Below are 24,981 nucleotides of genomic sequence, written 5' to 3'. Positions count from 1 at the left end.
CAAATACATCATTGAGGGTAATAGATCAGGTGGGGAGTATCTGCTATCCTAAACTTGTTACAGAACACATCGACCACATTGAGTACCTACTCTTGAAATGAAAGGACCCCCCTGGGGATAGGTATCCATACAAAATAAGCCGTGAATAAGAGACGGCAGCTGCCGGGAGAGGTAGAAAAATAAGGCTTAATTGTGTGGCAGTCACACACTGTTGCTTAAACATTCCGGTTATGAAAACAGGCTGGTTTGGGACAGATTCATCTTTGCCAGCGAAGAAAGTTTGATATATTGTAACTTACCAATGGCTTCACCCAATTTCACAGACGCATATTTTTATTCAGGTTGGCTATTGTGGACTAGATTTAAAGGGACATTCCCGTGATAACATATATACCTTAAATTACAAAGAAGAGAGAAAACGCACCTCGACATTCTGAGTTAGTGTGTCTCTCAAGAGTGTCTAACTGCTGATGTGAAACAAAATAGTGTATAAAAAAAACTAATAGTTATTTAGAAATGTCATAAAAGTGAAAATCATGTTCTATATAACTATTAGTTTTTTTTTATACACTATTGTATTTATATTTCACATCAGCAGTTTCACTCTTTTGAGAGACGCATTAACTCAGAATTTGAGGTGTGTGTGTGTGTTTTGTTTCTTTTTTGTAATTTTTGGTTAAAAGATGGTGTTTGGATGGTGCACCTATTGCGTGTGATAAATTGGTGTTTTGATCCATGGTCCCACTATACGGGGGGATTCTGCAGAAATGTCCGTATGCATTTGCCCCTTCCCCTGCTCCATACTGTTTTGAGTGCACAACATGTGTTTGGCCGCACATATCTTCCTGAAAATGTTATACTTACCTCCAGTCAGCTGCATTGCTTTTTTTTAACTGTCCCTTTAAACTCAACATAGAGCCCTTTATGCCAGGGGCAGACTGGCCCTGGGTACAGGTGGCATTTGCCCCCCCAGACCAGTCCAACTTGAGCCCGCTATGAAAGGCAAGAGCGTAGTTGGGTTTCTACAAGAAACTGAACCAGGTCACCCAAACTTGGCCCATCACTCAGTACTGGACTGGCTTATGCCCCCACTTGCTCGCAGGTGTCTCAAGTCGTAAACTCCCATGCATGCAGATCATCATACATGAGTCTCTAGGCGGGTTGCACTGAAGGACACGGATAAAAGAACTGGTTTGCCACCATGGCGTTTTCCAGATCAGCAGCACTGCATGAACCAAAGCCCTTTTTCCTTCACCGATAAAATCACCCTCAGGCACGTTTCAGACAGGACAACGACCAACACACAATTAATTCCACATTTTTAAACGATACCAATTAAAAATCTCTTTATTCTGAGATAGTTTATGTGATATTTAATCACTTCTTCAGCAAGGCAGGATTTTTTGTAATTAATTAGTCCCATGCAAGGACAGCTGCACGTTATTGAGTATGAGCGTTTAAGAGAAACAGATGAAATATCGGTAAGCGATGCAGACCACAGTATAAGTATGTGATGGGGGGTCAGAGGTTAATCCCTATTGATTTTCCAAGTATGCTGTACAGCACCACTGGGAGAGGCCAGTTCTGTTGGCAATCAGCTTGAGCAAATACATTATAAATCTTACTGTCCGCTCTCGCTGATCACAGACACTTACCTTCTGAGCTACTGACCGTCTGCAAACTATAAGCGAGCCAAGAACACAGAGAGGAAATGCATACGCCGGAATCAGTATTTATTAACAACCTGTAGTCTACAGGTAACTAGTGTTAGGAAGATTACCAGCTCAGGATTGAGATAATAAAGTTAAAGTTATCCAGGGAACACAAAACGGGAGAATAAGGGCTATAGCTATATTCTAATCAGTACATTGTGATGTGCACTGTGCGTTTGTCAATGCCATTGTACATCAGGCAATACCCTGGCCTTTTGGGCATTTGTTCAAAGAACCCAGCCACGAAAGCACAAAGCCAGTGAAAACTATAAATTACTTTGAAAATCTAAAATAATTATATTTTATATAGCACCAACAATGTACGCAGTGCTTCATACAATACATACAAAAGGTATCAGAGAACTAGAACTGACAGACTAAGATGAACTGGTACATTAGGTAAAGAAGGCCTGGATCGCAGGCTTACAATCATTATTACTACTTATCATATACTGCTCCAGGCTCCGAGCTAAATAGTCAGTAAAATATTTTAAATCACACACAATAACAAACCAGTACAAAAAGAGAAGAGGGCCCTGCTCTTGTGAACTTACAATCTAGTTGGTTTAGGGAGAAGTGAGACAGTACGAGAGGACGGCTTGGATGGGGATGGGTTGATCGAGTCAGGATGAGCTGTAGAGGTTGTTGTTGTTAGGGAGAAAGGTTGTAGGCTTCTCGAAAAAATGGGTTTTCAGAGAGCTTTTGAAATGACGAGAGAGACAGTCTGACGGGTCGGGGCATGAAGGCAGTTCTGTGGGTTGGGGGGTCAGAAGTTTGAATTTGATTTTGGAGAGTATAGGAAGCCAATGGAGCAATTGGCACAGTGGAGCAGCGGGTAAGAAACGGTGACAGAGAAAGATGAATCTAGCTGCAGTGTTGAGGACGGATAGAAGAGGTGAAAAAAGAAAGGAGGATGACTGCAGGGGGAAGCTTGGGCAGAGTTTCCCAACATTTAAGTATAAATGAAATTTGTAAGATAATGGAAAATTGTAAGATCACAAGATTAGAACTCTCTTCTCCTTCAGTACCAGTATTAATATACGAAAATCTTGTATTTTGTCAATTTCAAAGTTATGGTGAATGTTCACATTCCCCCATTATAATAGCGCTATGGAAACTTGGCTATATACAGTCGTGTGAAAAAAGAAGTACACCTTCTTTGAATTCTATGGTTTTTACATATCAGGACATAATAACAATCATCTGTTCTTTAGCAGGTCTAAAATTAGGCAAATACAACCTCAGATGACCACCGCCACATGACATCTTACACTGTGTCATGATTTATTCAACAAAAATAGAGTCACAATGGAGAAGCCCTGTGTGAAAAACTAAGTACACTTTATAATTCAATAGCTTGTAGAACCACCTTTAACTTGAAGTTATTGTTTTTCTATATGACTTTATCAGTCTCTCACATCATTGTGGAGGAATTTTGGCCTTCTCTTCTTTACAACGTTGCTTCAGTTCATTGAGGTTTGCGGGCATTTGTCTATGCACAGCTCTCTTAAGGTCCCGCCGTCATGGTCGACTCATTGACTGCAAGGTTCCCCCAGGTCCTGTTGCTCCAAATTAAGCCCAAATCATCATCCCTCCACCACCGTGCTTGACAGTTAGTATGAGGTGTTTTTGCTGATATATTGTGTTTAGTTTTTGCCATTTGTGGCGTTGTGCATTATGGGCAAACATCTCCACTTGTCTGTCCAAAGGACATTGTTCCAGACGTCTTATGGTTTGTTCAGATGCTTTCTCCTGGCAACCCAAACAAACCATACTTGGTCAGGCTTACTGAGGCCTGTAGAGCCTGAGATGAAACATTTGGGTGTTTTTGCAATTTCCCTAAATTGCACAGTCTGACCTTGTGGTGAATTTGCTGGGACGCCCGCTCCTGGGAAGATTGGCAACTGTCTTGAATGTTTCTCACTGTTGAGTAATCTTTCTCACTGTAGAATGATGGACTTTAAGTTTTTTGGAAATGGCCTTATAACCTTTCCCAGATTAATAGGCAGCAACAATTGCTTCTCTAAGATCATTGCTGATGTCTTTCCTCCATGCCTGAATGCTCCAGATCAGCAAACTGCTAAAACTTTGGTTTTTATAGAGGTGGTCACAATTGTTGATGATCAATTAATCCAGGGCATTTGATTAGCAGCACCTGTAAGGGTGTTCTAAGGTTTTCACACATGGCTTCTTCATTTTGTTGAATAAATCATACCACGGTGTAATATGTCATGTGTTGTTCATCTGAGGTTGAATTTACCTAATTTGTATACTTGCTAAGGAACAGATGATTGTTATGTCCTGATATGTAAAGCCACAGAATTCAAAGAGGGTGTACTGCATAAATAAAATGTAATCTCTCTTTAATTAATACAGTGAGAGAATTGAAACATGCATGGGTAGTCATATGGCTCAAGACAAGACCAACGACTGATTAAGGTTTGAGTCTTTAAAGCAGGAGAAACGGGCGTACTAGACGGGCCGATTGTTTCTGCTGTAAGTTCTCAATTTCTGTCTTCTGTGCAGCTCCTGTTTACAAACTTTCCCTTTTCTTGCACAGAACCCAAGTTCCACAAAAGAATGACAATCAATTACATTTGCAGGGTTCTTGCAGAAAGAAACACAAAACTAGTGTTCTCTCATTAGACAAACACCATTCGCATACCTCTTTGTGTGTGTTGCAGACCCCCCACCCCCACCGACGGCGTGTGGCATAACTCCTGCGATATTAAGTCCCAGTGGGAATCTACTTTATATTACCATTCAATACAACGCATATTTGCAGTAAGAAGCATATAAAACGAGATAAGTAGTTCAATTTAAAATTGTCATTTAAGGGGATTTAAAAATGCCCGAGAAGATGAATACACTGTGTTTTATTTTCTACATTAATGAGCAATAAAACCGAGAATGGTGCAGGCAATAAATACAATTTTTTTTTTTTGTAATGGCCTTTCCTAAAAATGGAACAACTTGTGTTTTTCATCTATGTACTTGTACACAACCTGGAAATTGATTACACTTTAAACCACATCTAATTTGCTTTGCTTTTCAATTTATTGCCTCTACTAACAATTTCATAACTCAGCTACTATAGACCTGATTTGAGTTATTATTGATTAGCTTTATATCTCTGGGGTATGTCATTGCTTTTAAATAACAAATGTTAAATATTAGAGAAGGGGAAATCAAAATTGGCATTTATATTTGTCCACGCTGATTAAAAAAAAAGGAAAAACAGCAAAAAAAAACGAGCAGCCATATGAAAAATATGAAAATATTCATTTAATTTTTTAGTAGGTAGGAATGCATAATTTTCCATTGTGGCACTAAATGCTCGCCTGCATACCTGAAGCTTAGATGGATCTTTCATACTCTGGACTGCTTTTATTGGAAGGTATTTATAGGAAATCAGTTCAACAGGTATAACCAGTCAAAATAATAAAAATGATAAATTAATAAAAAAATATATATTTTCCCTCAAGCCTCCATGTACCCAGTTTTTCTATTGGAAGTGCCCAGCCTTCCCTCTCTCATTGACACTCTATATAGCCTTTCTAGCAGATAACCTGGGAAAAAGGATGACACTTTGCAGCTGCGTTCACAGACTTATAAACGTCTTCAAGTGCCCCACATATACCACTCGCACCTCTCCCATGAACAGGCTGGGGATTAAAACTTGCCCTGGCACTTTAAGGCCAGCGGCTAATAAATGGCATACGAGCGTCTGTCCTCTGGATCCACCATGCTAGGCTCTTATGTTTTTGCAGTGTATACAAAGGTACTAAATTCAGCAGATTAGGTGGAACAGCACCTCTAATACACCACATGTTAACTGCACTATATACAGACCTACATAAATATACATATACAAACAAGTTAAATATACTTTCATCCCCTAGTTAGTGACAAACCACCCCAGAGGTGAGGTGTTACTACCCGTAACACCACTTTACAGCATGCAAATTATGCGGCAACACTTAAAAACAGATTTAATTATGGGTAAAAGAAAAAAAAAAAAAACGGTTCTAGAAATTCAATTAAAGGATTTGTGTAGAGGTTTGCTAGGTTTTATATGCAGTTACTGCTTATATAATGAGCTTTTCATATTAAAAATCAATAGGTAATCTACAGTGGAAGATCATCCCCTTAAATACATTTTTTGAAATCAATTTAAAAAATAGTCCATCAACTGCAGTGACGACTCCTGCTGCTTCGATTATTCCAAGAGCAATATTTAGATTGTAGGACGTGCCACGGAATATATATGTCTGGATTTACTTTTCAAGTGGCTTATACGCTGTGCGCCCTGGATAATCACACTGATTCAAGAGTGTGTACAATTGATAAATAATTAATTGAGCGGCCAAGAGAAATAGAGAAACTAGAATTATCTTGCCGTTCCCCTAGCGCACGAAGGTTTTACGCTTTGACATCTTGAAAGGGGAGAACGTTAATCCACTTGAATGTGCGGAGCACTGGTTTGTACATACGCTAAGTCAAGAGAACATACAGAGCAGCGTATGTAAAAGTGGCCGCCATCTCAAGTCAAGAGAGTTCTTCTTCAGCTATTAATCAACGGGCATTTTAAGATCCCAATAATCCTGTATAAACTGCTTATCAGGGTTGTCAAATGGCACTACAGCGAACAAAATACACGGTCTAGGTGGGTTATCGTCTGCCATCAAGTTGAAATTTCATGCGTTTTAGGAATGTAGAAAGAGGCAGATATCTAGGGTCTAGGCCTCTACACCAAGGAACCACAACAACTGTTGCTCCTGTCTCATTTAGGTGAAAAGAAGTAAAGGCAATGATCTTGATACGGAAGGACGGAATACACATCCGTGTTCAGATAGATGCATAATTAGAGGAGTGAAGGAATGAAGTCATATGGTGGGCATAAGGAACTTACAGATAAGCCTACAAGCAGGGCATTGTCCAAGGTTCTAATAACTTCAAAAGGGTCAGTCCAGTGTGCCAGGGAGCCCCCTTACCAATGAATGTATATGAAAGAGCTTTCATAATTACCATCATATAGATTGATCCTACGAAAACATAATACTTACATCAGGGAGAAGCTGCAGCTCCAGAGTTGCAACATAACACATTCCTCTGTGATCTGATGTTTTGTGCCAATGAAAAACAATAATACTTACCTTAGGGAATGAGAGCTGCAGCGGAAATTTCCCGATGCGGTCTGATGTTTCTCCGCACTGAGCGTCCATTCAAGCCAGTGCTGGAGTTGACTCGAGGTATGTATTTCACGTGTCAGGAGATGTGTTTGGCCAAAAATAAAGCTAGGGATGAGGAAAGGGGCAAATGCAAATGGGGGATTCTGCAGAAGCAAAGGGGACACCATTACATTTGAAGGGATTCTCAGCTGTCAGCTGGAGTGTCTCTTTAAAAATTGTCCTGATGCTACAAGACCTTACAAAATGTTGGCCATTCCTCCCAAGACTATCCAGCTGGTCTCTAAGATTTTGTAATACGTATATATCTCATCCAGGCTCCTAAAAAGCTGAGCTGTCTCCTGCATGTGCTGCAATGCATATGTTACAGTTATATTCAACATTTATTACTGTAAAAGTAGTTAATCTGTCATTCAAATAATTGATCTGCATCTCAATGGCTCTACGTAAAGTAACACTCAATGTTTTCAGGGAGTGGGTTATAAATCACAAGGCTTAGGGAAAAAAAATAACGTTTAGAGATCTTTGCGTTTAATGATAGATGTACGGGCCCTGAACTTTCTATACAGTGCCCTGCTGTGAGATTTATCAAGAACTGAAACTTTTTCATTATTCAGAGAACTCCAACGGCTTTCTCATTTGAGGCCCAGAAAGTACACAATAATAGATGCTTTGTAGTCATTAATTATAATTCCAGTGGGCTGCCGGGATGACTGCACTTAGTGATTTTAACGGCAAGAGGCGGTGTGTTGTGTCTTTTAAAGAAGAAGGTTTGTAAACTGGCATAAGTAAATGATAAACATTCATACAGGGTCATCAAATGTACATCTCTTCCTATTGCATAATGTGACTAGTCCAAACTCTTCAGTCTAACAACTCATTCCATCTATTGTCCGGGTTTATCACCTGTAAGTGCATTCATGGTTTTCGTCACACACAGTACCGATATCTCATTAGGCATTACTGACCCCTAAACGACAAGTTACCTTTTCTCGTTGAAGGTTACAGGTTGTATACTAGATGGCAGGTATTTGAAATGTCAAATAGCAAGAGAGTGTGGAAAGCTCAATTCTTTCAGCACGTTCCATCTGCATAATGCCAGAGAATGGCAGGGATTGTCCTGGTCTGGCCAACTTTATAGAGGTCCTCATATTGCCCAGGTATGAATACTACTGTCTGATACAATGAAAATGTACATTCCAATTGATATTTGGCCCTTTTCCACTAGCACCCTGCTATTACGGCACACATGCACCACAACCACCATATTACCTTAAGGATGTGTGATATTGGTAATGTGATAATGTGTGTTGCTGGTCAAGGCCAACCAGAATTTCTTTTGTTAATAATAGGGTGTGCCGGCTCTTAACTCAAGGATTGGGAAACATCAAAATTCCAATAATCATATCTTAAATTCTTTTCTCCATTTTATTTGGTTGCTTTGATGATTTGTTGACGTATTGCCTTCTCAAATGATGTTATTGATCTGTTAAGTGTTAAACAGAAGCAAAGACTCCCATACTTTTGTAAATCATCAACACCTTGAAACTACATATGACTCCAGTACAGATACTTAAAACTATTTGTGAGCACATCATGGCTCACAGTAGTAAGTAAAAATTACAAAACAATGAACTGAAGGGCAAGTCAACCAAATGTCCTCCAAACCAATCCATAACTAACAGCAACATGATTCTATTGAAATATTATACGGAAGGAAAAAACAAACCCCAATAAAAATAAGCACTCCAGATATTTCGCCTTTATCAGTCCTGGAAAGGGTTTGCTACACGCAGTCCAAGGAAAAGTTTTCCAAAGGAAAAGATCTCTGTTATTAGAATGCAATTCAGCTGAGGACTTTCTGTGAACTTTGAACTAATAGCACGCTAGCTCTTATATTAACTGGTCCCCATGCTGTGGATAAAGAACTTTGCAGACAATATTGTGTCTATATTATGAGCTATCAAATGTCCCGTTGTTCCTCATGCTCAAAGAAAATGCTCGACAGATAGGGAATTGGCAAAACGTCCTTAAGTTATTAGTTTCAAAACACAAGGGCCTAAGCACATCCTGTGATATCACAACTGACGTCTTAAAATTTAACGTTTCCTCAACTACCTATGAAAAAAGAAAGAGGAACCTTAAGACTGTGGTTTAAAAAGAGAGGTAACACAAGAAGCGGTTGAGGTGTCTGGCCCGTGGTCTGCATCGGTCAGAGAGAATATTAATTCACCCTTGCATTTGTAGATCCATGAGGCTCTGAGCCACCCACAATGTGCTCCGTAGCACGAGGCCAATCTCCAGCCAGATGTTTGTATAAGCACATTTTGCTATACATCTAGGAATACGTTAATTTGATAGATGCAATATGAACTTTCTGTGTTACAAATGTGTTCTCCTGCGTAGCAGCACAAAGTGGGTGGCATTTCAAAGCAACAGCTGTAGGAGAATACTGTAGTTCCCAAATTGCAATGACGGGGCTAAGCCATAAAGCATGGTGTTTCTGCTGGATATAATGTATTCATGGTTAAGTAGTGTTATTGGAGCCTTCTGCCTATAATCTCACTCAAATAATAAGGTATATATTCAATATGCACAATCACAAGGAAGGGAAAGGCTGTCCTATTCATCATTTAAGCCAGTGTTTTAAGGGAATGAGCTACAGAAATAATCAGAGTAGAACTGTGAATTCATTCCAGAGCTGAAGGTCTGAAGCACAAACGCTTGGTATATTTGTTTAATTTGGGTTTTAACAGGAACGGCCACTCAAAACACACTTTAAGAAGATATTTGAGAAAAAAAAATCAATTGTGAAGACTAACGCAAAAATAATATTCCCTTCATCAATATTACTGAAATGTTCTTCTAAGGGTTTAAATAACACGAATGTCTTTGAAAGGCGGTTTCAGGAGAGAGATGACCCCCTTCAGGGTAGTGTCCCTTTAAAATGTGGACGATTGGTCACCCTAAGTAATAGCTATATTTGAGGTCTATGAAAAAAACCTATGGAGAGATGTGTTAAGTATTACGTTAAGATCCAGATGAAAAATGTATAATGATGTATTCATAGTGAAGCTGATTCACGCTTAATCACCAGCTGGCTAGAATGCAATTAGTACATGTAATTTAAGTAAGAGGCATGGGTTAGATTACTAGGCTCAACATATCAAGGTAAAGCAGTGGAAACTCCAACCGTTTACTGCTTCTATGTGTATGCAGTACACACATGACACTTTTCACAGTAATGAACAAAATTATTTGTCCATTAGGAAAAGAAAAAGTTTTGCAAGTCTCATATTATATTAGTCATATTGGCCACCAGCTTCACCAGCTTTGTTATGCAGATATAGCAGTATTATAAAATAGCATTTGTGCTGGGTTTCCTTCTACAATGAAGACTATAAGGCAGAGCCACCCATCATTCATTGTGATAGATAATACTTTGACAAACTGTGTAGATCTAAGTGGGCTTGTTAAGCAACGTGTCACTTTACATGGACGCAAGTAGCTTTAATTATTTACTTAACGGCAGGGTAGCATGTCTGTCTGGTTCTGTAACTGTCTGATCAGAGCTCATCACAGTGCCCTAGCAGTGTTAATAGTAACCCGCAGAATATTCAAACAAATGGGAAGTATTATATTCCCAATGCAGATAGGTAACATTCTGCCAAACCCACACTCGCCCATCAGACTTGCCCATCAAGAGAGAACACGTTTCCACTGTCCAGTGGCGGCGTGTTTTACACCACTTGATCCAATTCTTGGCAAGATGTGAGGCTCGGCCATGGAAACCCATTCCGCGAAGCTCTTTCCGCACAGTTTTTGTGCTGATATTATTGCCAGTGGAAGTTTGGGACTCTTCAGCTAAGGAATCAGCAGAGCGTTGGTGAAGTTTACGCACCATGTGACTTTACGTGGTCTCCCACTTTGTCGCTGAGTTGCTGCTGGTCCTGTTCCACTTTCCAGTAATACCATTTACAGCTGACCGCGGAATATCTAGCAGGGATGAAATTTCACGACCTGACTTATTGCAAAGGTGGCATCCTATCACAATACCACGCTTGAATTCACTAAGCTCTTCAGAAAGGCCCATCTATGCTCCCCGTGGGTTACATACTGTATGGCAATTCAGCATGTACAAGCCACATGGATAGGTTTTGGAGCTATACCCCCCTTCTCTCTATTATTATTTAATTGGAGGGGGTGGAAAATATGGTATATATATTTCTAATTGCTTACCGTTTTGTTTTTTTCCCAAACATCGATTAAGGCTTTTTATTGTAAATTCTTTAAAGTTTACTTTAAAGAGGACTTGTTCTAATTGGAAATGTACAATTTTCCTCATTTAATTACATGCGTCACACAGATGAACATTCAGTAACTTCTTTGTAATTAAAACAGGCCCCTTCATTATTTTTAAGGATCTGGAGAAAAAGCACTGAAATTTCACTATTCATTTTCTGTGTTACTCACGGGATCTAAAAAAAAAAATCCTAACAAAATGATGAGAGAATTTTTTTTTCCTATCATTTTCTTTCAAAAGAAAGCAGAAAGACAGGAACTCCGGGAAGGTATTTTTGGTTAATGAAGACGTTATCCTCAGTTTTCAAAGCAAATCTACAGATGACATTAAATGCGGTCTGAGCCTTAAAGTCTTTTTGAAGTCTCAAAACAGTAAAATAGAACAATGAAATTAATGCCTTTGATCTTCTCGTTCTAAGGTTTGTTTCAATCTACTCAATACATTAAATAACCTGCAAACTACGGTAGGCTTGTCTTGATTCTATAATGTATTAAAATACAGATTTCATTAACCGCGATGGGTGGCATCTTATACATCTCACGCCAGAGTCCTCAACCAATTTCTGTGCAACAGTGATCCGAATTTAGCGTAAAAAAAAGGGATTTGTGTCAAGATCAAAGTGTGGAATGTATACAGATTTGCAATGCACGCATTAGTAAAGGCATGCGCAAGAATACTTTCACAGTTATGCGTTTCACTAGCTAATAATGTGCTGAAGCAAAGACAAGCTATGTAGATTTAATTTGTATTTTATTGATTTTTCTTTAGTGAAGTAATTGTCAGTTATTTGTATTTCTGTGGACAGTGGCGAATGCTGGCAAAGGCCTAAGGTGGCAGGTCCAGGCATGATAGGAAGCCATCAGCCCTTCGGGTGATCAGACTCCCTGTACCGGCGTTGTTTATAGGGCTGGTTAAAAGGGAAATCACTAATCTCCCCAACCATTAACATTATGAAGGTGACTTGGCATGGCCTCCATAGCCTATGTATGGCCAGAGGCGCATATCTATCGTTATGTCATATCCCGGCACCCAGCGTTAAGGATTGTGGTGTTGAGGGTGCTGCGTTGACATAGGCCTTGGGCAGCCCTGAGGACAAATGAGTGTGTGTGTGTTTTAAAAATACATGTATCAAGTATCCTTCCAAATGTTACTAAATGTTACAGCGCCAGACAAGAAACGGACATACCAGCCGTGATAATGGTCCAAACAGTTAGCCAAAGTAGGACAACTTCCGGCACGGTGCAAAGTACAGCACCTGCACATTTTTGATATTTTCATGTTAGTGTAGATGATTTGATGAGGTTGTCCAACAGCCTCTACAATGTGTTAAAGACTTCCTTATGAAAACCTGCAGGGGTTTCTCCACTAAACAAGCAAGTTTTGTAGGCAAGTTCAAACATGTTTTATGTAACTATGTTACCAAGATAAAATGGTAGTAATGACTACACTTTTGTAGCTCACCAAAGCAAACTGTTCACTGATTCTTGTCTATTTCATGAACAAAGTTCCCGTTATAAATGTTTCTTGTTTGCGTTCCTGTTTTGTTTTTCCTAAGCTCAGGCAAGCAATACACAATGCACACACAAGCAAAGGCACAATATTATGGCAGACCCTACAGTGTTCTATAAAACATGACATTACGAGGTGAGATATCTTGATCATCATCTCGCCAGCTCAGACCTTCTAACAAGAAAGACTCCCATGGGATGTCGTAATTTGACCTGGAAGAAGAAAAGAATACCTGTTTCCCAAATTAGGACAAAAGCACTTGGGGATTCTCTTGGAGGGAGATACGTCAAGGACATGGTGTATATGTCATGGGACAACTTATGACATCACAACAAATGCAGTGTTTTAAGAATGCATGCGACTTCAGCGTGTGGAAAGAAAATAACTTTTCTCCCGCAAATGGAACTTTTACTGTTTTTGCCCAACACTTGTCACTGTTTCAACCCATCTGAAAACTCAACCTCTTACTATCAGGGCTGCTGAAATATACTTGCGTGTGTGAACAATTAGCTTATTTGGCACCGAGCTGCAGAGGAGAATTGTATTCCAATTACTTCTGCAAGTGCCTTTGCCAAGGGAAACAAAACTTGCTTCTCTTCTTTGCTGGATTTCTTATTTACAGCACAGCTCAATACACACAAGGACGGCATCAGAAACCAGAAAATAGAGACTGAATGCTTTTTTGTTAACTCCGTTGAGTTTGCTAGAAACGCAAAGTGTCCTCACACGGAGCAAAATTGGCTTCACGTTTATAGTACAAACACTGATAGAACACGGAGAAAACGGTAAAGGTTACTTACACGCTATTTTCATTATTCTAGCACAAGGCAGCATAAAGGACATGTGCTGATGATTGATAAACCAGATGTGGAATACGTTTATGCCGCACTTTAAAATTAAGTAGGCCACATAGCTTCCTAAAGAAGAAATCAGATTCTAAAGCCAAGCTTAAAGATACATTTAATTACCATGGGGGCTTTAGCAGCATATTTTGACCAAAGCCTAAAGTGAAAGGCCAACTTCAGTGGATTTGTTCAACATTCAAGTATATACTGTATAATGCATAGTTACCACAATAAATAAAATGCTTATTCTAACTGCAAGAAATTGTGCATAATGTATTTTAAACTGCGTATCCTAACTGAATTCAAGGAGAAGCTAGCACCCACCAGAACCTTTACCCAGGAAGAGGGGAAACATGTTCAATTAACTTAAATTCATGCATTTAGTACAGAGTAAGTTATGTTACATCAACAGATCTAAATTGTTACCAGTGGATGTGAGTGATGCAGAAGGACATTAACACGAGAGGAGAGGTTGAAAGAGAACATATACGTTCTCCATATAAAAAGACGGAAAAAAAACAGGAGTATGGAATGTTAACCAATCACATTCTTTGATTCCAATCATCTAAATACGCATTCATCTTCACATTCCGTCCACTTAATACCCAGCTAATGTAGCCCAAGGGAAAGGCAATTACATGGTCTCTAAACTTCAATCTTTGAACTCAGGGTCCTTCATCAAACAGAATCCCTGGAGCACACTTATTTACGCCCTCTGTATCCTATCAGTTGTACGCAGTTTCCCACCTCGCTCACCCTTAGCGCATTACCATGTATGAACTTAAAGAAGAAGCTATTTTGTCACCTTTTCGTTTCATAAAGCCATTGAAAAAGGTCAATAGGTTTAAAGCAGGAATACGTTACCACAAAAGTGTCAAGATGATATTTTATTGCAACTTGTTCTTATTTGATTGTGTGTTTGACATTGTGTTATGGAATTCTTACTTACTTAAAGGAATCCGACCAAGAATAATACCATGCCAGGATTCGACTAGCTGCTTATTGATTTAGATGTGCTCTGGTCCACATCATCTAATATACAATAAGCCATTTACAGCGTTTCACTGTGAAATGAACTATGGGCAAAAAGGCTTAGATTTCAGTCCCAATGTAGACGTTGTAATGAAATGGAAGATCAGTAGACAATAATACAATAATAGCATGCTGCTAGGACACAAGTGTCAACGCCAGAAAATTATATAGGCTTCACATTCACTTAGTCGGTAAAATTATACCTTCTGTCCGTTTTTTTTTATCAAAGTGGGAGAGAATCATAAGTTAAATTTACAAGTTAAAGTTACAAGATACCGTTGCCCAAAGCAGGGTTTAGTCACTGTACAACAATAACATTTCTTGTGTTGATACTTTAACACCTTGATGGCTTGCAATACTCAAACTGGGGCTAACATATGGCTAGTGGGTATACCCAGGTTGTCTTTCTTGATAAACTCATCGAGTAAGCCTCTGTTTGAAGCCCCCCCCGCATACTCCTCAACTGTGATCCCCTTACACCTTTAAGATCCACCTAGGATGGTAAAAGAAAATGGAGGGATGTTGGGTGCATGGGGTGGGAAACCTGCTATGCTGATTCACATATTAAGTGGTAGATCCAAATGAAAGCGCTGCTCTTTGTAAGAAACCTCTTCCCTAAATACACTACTTGGAATTAACAGGCAGAGACACTCATTTATCATCAATAGTCTCAGTCATGGTTGACCAGCAAGTAGCCTGCCGGTTGGTTGTCCAATCGGAGAGCTTCTGACCGGTGAAAGAGGAAACTGACCCAAAACCTCAAAAAAGCAGGGCTTCACCTTGAGGCTCTGGGTTAAACCTGGAGAGAGACCCCAGGTACTGCCCTTTACCCTATGCCTCTACTTCTTCTTCCTGACCATTTCCCCTGCGTAATACAGCACTGGACAGCTCCCTCTACAGACCCGCAGCGCATGTTTATGAAAACCAGTAGTGATTATTTTATGGCTGTGGATCTTTCTCTGTGCCTGTGTGCCTTACTATATCTGTGTGTCTATGGATCTGTCTCTTTATGTCTCTACATCTCTGTATCTTTATACTTTTCTAATCGTTATGTGCGTTGCTGAATGCCTAAACTCTTCCTAGAAATATTTTTTTCATCATGTAGAATTTTGGCTCATTCATATTTAGGCTTATTCGAATTTAAACACCAAAAATTTAAGAAGCTTTTCCAGTTTCCATGCTTACGACGTAACAGTGCCTGCTTTTGCATCGCGTGACAATTAGGTTCTCGCAGCAGAAATAACACATGAGGCTGTATTATACCTGATTAAAGAACGATTTCTGGGAAGCGTTTGGCCACAGGATGCAAGCGTACCGCAGTTTGGATACACGTGTCGGCACGTTACAGTTTTATACCCTGACGCAAGCATAGGTACTGATGGGTTTTTGAGTAGAAACCCTAAAAAAGCTTCTTAAAAGTTTGTGATTTGAATTATTAGTCCTTCAGGTGGAATAATAAAATAACAGCTCTGCAAAGGTTTATTTGCTTAGCCTACAAGATAGAGAAATTAATGTGCGACTAAGTGGAACAGCACCTTTAAGTGAAAATAAATGCAGCGTTCTTAGATTCACCTTTTGTGTGTCACTTTATATCAAAAAGACACGTCATTCCACTTCATTTTTCTGTGGTTGATCCTTCTTTTGAGATGATAAGTAAATTAAAACCCTGGCGCCGTGTCTTCCATCGCGGCCCACTTTGTCGTCAAAAGAATTAACACTCCTACAGGCAAAGCAGGACGTATTTTAATGCTTTCGCGTTAAAAACATCTGTCGTGTTTCACCGCCAAAGCAAAACACCAAGGGCCTAAGCTGTGTCAGTGTATAGTAAAACTCCTTTGACGTGTCGCTGTTTGTTTGCGGAGATCCTATTAAAACTGATTGCCTCATAACTGTGAATTAATAAGGAGGGTTGAGGGTAGTAAAGTCTTCCGTGGAACCTTACCCCGACTGACAGTAAGTATAATATACGCCAGTTTGTATTAAGATCTTATTGTGCTGTTCCGGTTCTAATCGCCAATTATGACTCCATTAGTCCTGCCTGGCAGTTCATCTGCTACTGTATCAGCCGAGGGGAAATTCCGAGAGGGACCTCTGCTCTTTCGCTTTCCGCTTCGATGAACGCACAGCGCAGCGTCTGTCATCCGGAGACACCAAGGAGGGAAGGCGAAGCCCTTCTCTCAGATAACTACACCTGACCTTACAACAATTTGCTAAGGAAATACCTGGCTAATGGCAAGGCGAGGACAGTCTTTGTTACGCTCACGACGGGCACTGCAAATTAGACACAACGGGAGAGATCTACGGCGAGCTCGCTAGACACTTCATTAAATCACTACTCCCTTGCCTTGTAGCGAGCTAATAGAATCACAGCCCTTGTTAGCTGCTGTATAAAAGATCAATCACGTCTCCGAGAGCTCCCGCAACCTGCTTCCAGTAGGAGAGAGAGAGAAAAAAAATACATATTTAGGATCATCAGTAAGATTCTGAATGGCCTCTCTGCAAGTTGTTTAAATTACCCTTTTCCACAACTGACTCCAGTGAATACTCTGAGGAACTTGTTAAGTCGGTTTTCAGAAGCTACTCTCTAATATACGACTAGCAGTTCCTGGTCAAAAGTTCATAATATGCATACATAAAAAGGTACTAAATTGCCTGTGGGCTAAAACCAGAGGAGTTTAATTGCAGCAAAATGCTGAAAATGGTCTGTTGAGGGTCCTTGGGCAGGCGTAGAGCAGACACCGGCTGATTGAAGTTAGGAACATAAAAATCTCACAACAGTATTTCCTTAAAAGCATCTAAAACTGGCAGGCGTTGCCATTACCCAGCTGTCAGATGCCACATGTATGTGAATGGAAATAGGAAATCTTCGGCAGAGCAGTCCCTCGTCAATAAAACCACATGACGCGGTTGGCACAGGACATAAATTTACAGGATAGTGGAAGAAATAGGGGGAGAGAAATACCGAGGCTATAAATACATCTTTGCTTTAAGAAACACGTCGCTGCGTGTTGCGTGCAGATTGAATCGTGTATCACTCGTGGAAGATGCTTCTGCGGTAATAAAACAGGCATTTTGTCAAAAACAGTTAAAGGGACAAACCAGGCCCATTTTTTACGCATATTGCATTTCGTAATTAATCAAATTGAAATCTTTTTTTTTTTGTAGTTGTCAGGGCTCATCTACATCCTTAGGCTGCTAGAAGAACAGCGTTTTATCCATGTTGGTGAAACACAACTGCATTCTAAATCGTTAAAATCTTATTTTATGAATACTCCCAAATAAGTTTATTTTTTTTAAAAAAGAGAAAGCAGTTTTTTTTTTAAGTTTAAAAATCCAACACAAGATGCCATCATTTGGATTCACATAAAGTTTAAATGGTGTACAAGCTGGTCCCCAAGCCTCATTTATTCTTATTTCTATAGCCCATCACAATGTGAGGGTCCCTATCATTCATGCAGATAAATCAGGTATCAGGAACTACCGTTCCAAAATGACTACCCAACAAATTAAGTATGTTCCTTTGGAGGATAATCCAGAACCAGCATCATGCTGGAAAGAATTTGGTGACTTCCATCCAGCGCTAGGCAGTCCAGCAACGTCTAGCGGCACTAAACAGCGTGACATACGGTTCTTATTTTTGGACTGGATATGGATAAGAGGACAAAATTCTCAATTTGTCTCCAGAATACTAAATAAAGAGTCTTTAGAACACACAATGTTCCAAAGACAAAAACATCAAGACTCTCAAGAGGAAAGTAACCAATATTTCAGACCCATCAACAGTATCTTGTTACATGGGGTAGTTTTCCTTGGATTTCCAAATGAATAAATGTTTTGCGGATCATTGATTACTTTTGGATATCTTTGCACTAGATTTTTTTTTCCAAGTTATCCTTTTCCTTCAAAACTTATTTTATTGGCTCACACCCGGGACAAAAAAATATTGAAAAAAAATAAAAATAAAAAAAGCACAGAGTTCTATTAATCCACTCAAAAATTGATCCAACTATGGTTTGTATGCAGAAGGGGCCATATTTAAAATAAGAAAAATAAATGTATTAAATAAAAAGTCAGAATTCTAAGACTATGCAGGCTTCAACATTTGATATACAATATTTTCTTTGGATCCAGCAAGTAGGCCTTTATAATGGTTCTCTGAAAGACACAACTCTTCTCCGCTCGGGTTTCTTGGACAATCTTTCTGTTTACTCTTCTTCTATTTTTTTTTTAAAGTCAGAAGAGATTTCTTCCAGTATTTCAAATAAATAAGATATCCAGCTGAACAAACATGATTTATTCTGCTAGATTACTTTGGCTTCTTTCTGACTTCTTTCAAAATGTAAATGATTAAAGGGGAATGAGTAGAGGGAAAAGGATTGGTAGAAAGGATTCTAGATGGGGTGGTATATGCAACAGTCCAACCTCAACGCGCTCACCTAACTAGGGGCCTTAAGCAGAACACCATTATTTTGTGTTCTTACAACTACTAACCCTGTGGACGATGCTTTTGGAAAAGATACACAGTAAAACAATTTGCGGGCACCCTAGATTTTTCTGTATCATAAGAACACTACTCTAGCATATCCCCATCAGATATTCGTCTACATATCTTTGATCAGTACACATATCGTAGCATCATTGATCATGGGCACACTAGATGGGTGATACTTATTCTCATGTTGATTCTTGACTTTGAAATGTTAACACCTTAAGGTCGGACATTGATGGGAACGTGCATCATAGTTATCTATAGTGTGACATCTGGCACTACATAATAAAAAATATCAAAAACCAAACAAGAAGATGCTACTCATATAAAAAAAAAAAAGACTAATTCATATTAGCTTAATGACTAAACTGTTAAACCTTCTATGCGGCTCTGATGTTTAATTATGTGATACTTCAATGCAAGACTGACAATGTTAGGAGAAGACACAGACCCATAAAAGTGCCAAAACTACTCGTCATATCATAAAGCAGAACATTCTTCCAAGACCCTTAATTCATTTCTACTGATCCAATATGCATTAAGGCGTGACCAGCTCCTGTCAACATTTTCGATACACACCATCAGTTGTTAAATTAGGTGCTTGGATGGGAATACACGGCAAATTATTTTGATGCTTAACCATCATGCTACATGGAAAGCGGTTCCATAATTACCTTCTACTGCCAAAAGGTTCTTGGAAGCAAACATCCCATTTGTATGGTACATGAAATTCTGTGGGAAATCCAAGTTTGTAGCAGCCACTTTATTTGGACACTTAAGAGAAGCCATAGAAGGAAGCTTTCAATGGAGATACTCCGCATGGCGCTCAATATGTGCTGTTTACATACAGATCCATGGTTTTCAAAAGAAAATCTTACACAATGAAATATACTTAATATATACATGATAAATATAGCTGTAACTCCCAAGCCACATGTAGAGAGATACCATAGATAGAATGGGAAATATATAATTATGTAGACAAGGACAGCAAAATCTCCTATTTAGAAATAATGACTGATCCCTAAACATGGACTCATCTAAAGCAAATCAACACAATATTTACTAAGGGTAAACAGATTTTGCCAATGGTTAGCAATAGACTTGTATATTCGGATTGGTACGAATTTCAAATTTAACGAAATGCTGCAATTTCGTCTATTTGTACGAATCCCCTAAAAAAAAGGCCAGATACGATTTTAGTCCAAAGTGTGTCCAAACTCGCACTCTCTGAACGCCTCCCTACCTTCTCTGCGAACCACTTGCACTTCCGTGTCTCGCATCTTCTTGTTCTTCATCTTCTTTCTTGGTCCGCATCTTTGCAGACATACCGTCCCGCAAACTACCTCTATTTTCCGGTGATATCTTCTTCCCCAATGAGAGGGTTGGGGTAGAGGATGATGTCATGGACAGGGCTATCCGCCAAGCCGAGATGTGGGAGTATGTGTGTGAAACCAGACTTACGCATCACAGGGCACAAAGCAACCACCTTGAATCCCAAACAACCACCCCCAAAATACCCAGCATAAAACAAACTGCCACCACCAAGAACTTTAAAGAGAGCATCTTAGATTACCCAAAAACTGCAGGACTGCAAAATAGACAAAATCCTCCTTGCCAACTAAGATATCTATATAGTTAATCCCTTAGTAATGTGATATATAAAAAACGCTATATCTAGGCTGAATCCGATTACAGAATAAAAGAGAACTGATGAAAAATATTTAATCTGAGTATCACATACCACATATGTCACAGTGCTGTTACACAAAGTTGCATATAAAAGAGACATAGAAGGAACAAGTACATGAAGAGTTTCAAAATAAAAAGGATAAAACAAAGTATCATACCGTAATTCCTTGATGTTGTCTTTCTGATGGTAAAACTCTAATTACCAATGACCTACCTTTTTATCCTCCCTCCAAGACCGGACTTTTCCTGTCACCGGAGCAAGTGCATGAGAGTAGGGCGTTTAGCGGATTATGACATCCTGAAGGTGGGGTCACCTCTGCTCAACTTTTGCCCAGGATCACAAAATACTCAATATGATGCCAGCCAAGCTTGGCTTAATTATGACACTATGAAACCAGCACATCCCAGGCATAGTGATGTAATGTATGATGGGGCCCAAGAGTTATGCAGTCGTCATATTTTGGACATTATGCCTTCAATAATTTTAGGCATTGATACTCTGTCTCTACCCCCAGAGAGTTGTAGCCAGGATGTCTGGCCCTTCACCCTTCAGCAGGTAACATCTTCCAGTCAAAGGTAACAATACCCAGCATAATATTTTTTTAACATTCTGGCACAAATGTTTAGTCATTTTATTTGAATTGCCCAATGCCATTTAACAGAATAACTCAATTCTAAATATTTTTTTAAAACTGGTTTGGGTTCATGAAAAAAAAAAAAAAATCTATTTAATAAATGATTTTGCAGTTCTAGTAATATATTTCATAAAACTCCAGTCTACTCTCATTGTCCCCATTGTCCTGTGTCTGGGTCTTCTTACAGGGTCTCATTATGTGTGAAGGGATTCATATTATACAGACTGATACCATGTGTTCCAGTGATACGGGATCAGATAAACCAAAATAACTGGAATTCCTCTTCAAATCTTATTTGTAGAGGATCCTTAAAAAAAAGGGAATGTCTTTGTCTGATAGGTGATCCAACACAATTCAATCCTTGCTGGAGTCATTTTCTATTTAGGAGTTATAAATCTTTCTCCACCAGGTTATTCCAGGGCAGAATCATGCTGCTTTGGCTAGTTAAGGTTAACTCGGTGACAGCTTGTGCTTTCTTGCTCTAATTTATAACTCCACAACAGAACCTTCAGTTTTATTCCCATCTATTAAAACAGGGAACAGCACATCTGTTACAGGTCTAGTACAATGGCTGGCTTTGCACCGAAACAGGAAGCGAAACCCAATAGGTCTCAGAACTTCAACAAACCTGACCCACTTTTACACGTAAAAGAAAAAAATGTAAAATAATAAATGGGATTTCGAACTGCTAGTTCTTGTAACATCTGCTAAGAGCTTTGCTGTCCATCCCACCTCCTTCCCCTGCAGCTCAACACATGATACTCTTTCTACCCAGGTACCTGCCAAAAAAAATATTTGGTTTTATTAAATGCACCGCTCTAAGTGCTTGATAATGGGACATGGGATCCAGATATGCTGATTCTTAAGACCAAAGCTTCAGAGGACTTCAAAGAGACTTTAACGCCAGCTGATTATGATATCCAAAGACTTGGGTTGGTAGCAGCTTCCAAACATCTATTTTACACACACCCATAGAACATTTCTATACAACATTTTTGTCAATGATACCTCATTTAACCAGGCATATGGACATTCATTCATTCTAGCAGTGGAGTGGAAAAATGTTTTTTTATTTTGTGATTTGATATACACTGCTCAAAATAATAAAGGGAACACTAAGATTACACATCCTAGATCTGAATGAATGAACTAATCGTATGACATACTTGCGTCTTTACATAGTTGAATGTGCTGACAACAAAATCACACAAAAATTCTCAATGGAAATCAAATTTATCAACCTATGGAGGTCTGGATATGGAGTCACACTCATAATCAAAATGGAAAACCACACTACAGGCTGATCCAACTTTGATGTAATGTCCTTAAAACAAGTCACAATGAGGCTCAGTAGTGTGTGTGGCCTCCATGCGCCCGTATGACCTCCCTACAACGCCTGGGCATGCTCCTGATGAGGTTGCGGATGGTCTCCTGAGGGATGTCCTCCCAGACCTGGACTAAAGCATCCGCCACCTCCTGGACAGTCTGTGGTGCAACGTGGCGTTGGTGGATGGAGCGAAACATGATGTCCCAGATGTGCTCAATCGGATTCAGGTCTGGGGAACGGGCAGGCCAGTCCATAGCATCAATGCCTTCCTCTGGCAGGAACTGCTGACACACTCCAGCCACATGAGGTCTAGCATTGTCTTGCATTAGGAGGAACCCAGGGCCAACCGCACCAGCATATGGTCTCACAAGGGGTCTGAGGATCTCATCTCGGTACCTAATGGCAGTCAGGCTACCTCTGGCAGCCTGTGCTCAGTGTGAACCTGCTTTCATCTGTGAAGAGCACAGGGCGCCAGTGGCCAATATGCCAATCCTGGTATTCTCTGGCAAATGCCAAACGTCCTGCACGGTGTTGGGCTGTAAGCACAACCCCCACCTGTGGACGTTGGGCCCTCATACCACCCTCATGGAGTCTGTTTCTGACCGTTTGAGTGGACACATGCACATTTGTGGCCTGCTGGAGGTCATTTTGCAGGGCTCTGGCAGTGCTCCTCCTGCTCCTCCTTGCACAAAGGCGGAGGTAGCGGTCCTGCTGCTGGGTTGTTGCCCTCCTACGGCCTCCTCCACGTCTCCTGATGTACTGGCCTGTCTCCTGGTAGCACCTCCATGCTCTGGACACTACGCTGACAGACACAGCAAACCTTCTTGCCACAGCTCGCATTGATGTCCCATCCTGGATGAGCTGCACTACCTGAGCCACTTGTGTTGGTTGTAGACTCCGTCTCATGCTACCACTAGAGTGAAAGCACCGCCAGCATTCAAAATTGACCAAAACATCAGCCAGGAAGCATAGGAACTGAGAAATGGTCTGTGGTACCACCTGCAGAACCACTCCTTTATTGGGGGTGTCTTGCTAATTGCCTATAATTTCCACCTGTCGTCTGTTCCATTTGCACACCAGCATGTGAAATTGATTGTCCATCAGTGTTGCTTCCTGAGTGGACAGTGTGATTTCACAGAAGTGTGATTGACTTTGAGTTACATTGTGTTGTTTAAGTGTTCCCTTTATTATTTTGAGCAGTGTATATATATATATGAGGGACGTTAAAAAAGTTTCCACACTTTTTTTAACTCTATTTCAAAAACAAATTACATAAAAACAAATGACATCACTTTTCTACATAGTCACCTTCCTTTGCGATGCAATTGTCCCAACATCGAACCAACTTTTTAATGCCATCAGCAAAACATATTTTTGGTTGAATGCGTAACCACTGATGCACCTCTTTTTTCACATCATCATCATTATGATGGATGCTTCCACTGCATACTCTGCCACTTGCTTTAATGCTTGTAATGGTGAACCCACCTTTCATCCCCAGTGACTATCATCTGCAGAAAATCATCACGTTCTTCACGATAACGGGCCATGTGTCGGGAACAAACGTCTAAGCGCTTGCGCTTATGCTCCTCTGTCAGCCACTTAGGCACCCACCTGGCACACACTTTACTGAACTTAAGGCATAGACAGAACCAACACTCACACTCAGATTTCCTGCAACCTCTTCAACCAAACACACATGCCAAAGATGAATTTGTGCTCCCGGCGCGCACCTTCTGCCCACAAAATGCGTAAGACAGATCGCTGTCCCTCTTTGGTGCAATTTATAAGTTTCACAGCTATTTTCACCCCAGGGTGAAAACTCTTATACTAAACTGCAAGGACCGCCGGCTTGCCAGACAGAGCTAGTCACATGAAAATATAAAAGCGCGGAAACTTTTTGAACGTTCCTCGTATGTAGCCGCCCATTCTGGACCAACCAAATGCATTCCAAGAGGTCCCCGTGTTCTTTTTCACACTCCTGTACAAATGTTTCTTGGGCAAATAGTCGTTTCAATGAATTGCAGCCAGAATTCTGCAATGCTTTTTCACTTTAGTTATTTTTTTCCCCCTTGTTTCTGGAAGAAACAATAATAATAAAAAGTTCCCAGGACTTTAATGTATCACGTTTCATTTGTCTCCATCCTGCAGACAAATGTATTGTGTATCATCAAGTAATTATCACGAGTAAGTTCAGTAGTGCGATGGTACGGGGTGCCAAGCTATCCTTGTGGGATAATAAGCAGTG

At 40.0% G+C, this 24,981-nt stretch overlaps 1 protein-coding gene across 1 annotated transcript in view; it reads right to left on the bottom strand.

Annotated features, from left to right (window-relative positions):
- Positions 1 to 24,981, bottom strand: part of WWOX (WW domain containing oxidoreductase) — a 325,001-nt gene that overhangs the window by 199,611 nt on the left and 100,409 nt on the right. The gene's annotated exons all lie outside the window — the stretch shown is intronic.

The sequence above is a fragment of the Spea bombifrons genome, chromosome 10, assembly GCF_027358695.1.
Source record: "Spea bombifrons isolate aSpeBom1 chromosome 10, aSpeBom1.2.pri, whole genome shotgun sequence".
Taxonomy (NCBI): Eukaryota; Metazoa; Chordata; class Amphibia; order Anura; family Pelobatidae; genus Spea; species Spea bombifrons.
Note: the sequence above shows the minus strand (reverse complement) of the source record. Positions and strands in the feature narration are given on the sequence as shown.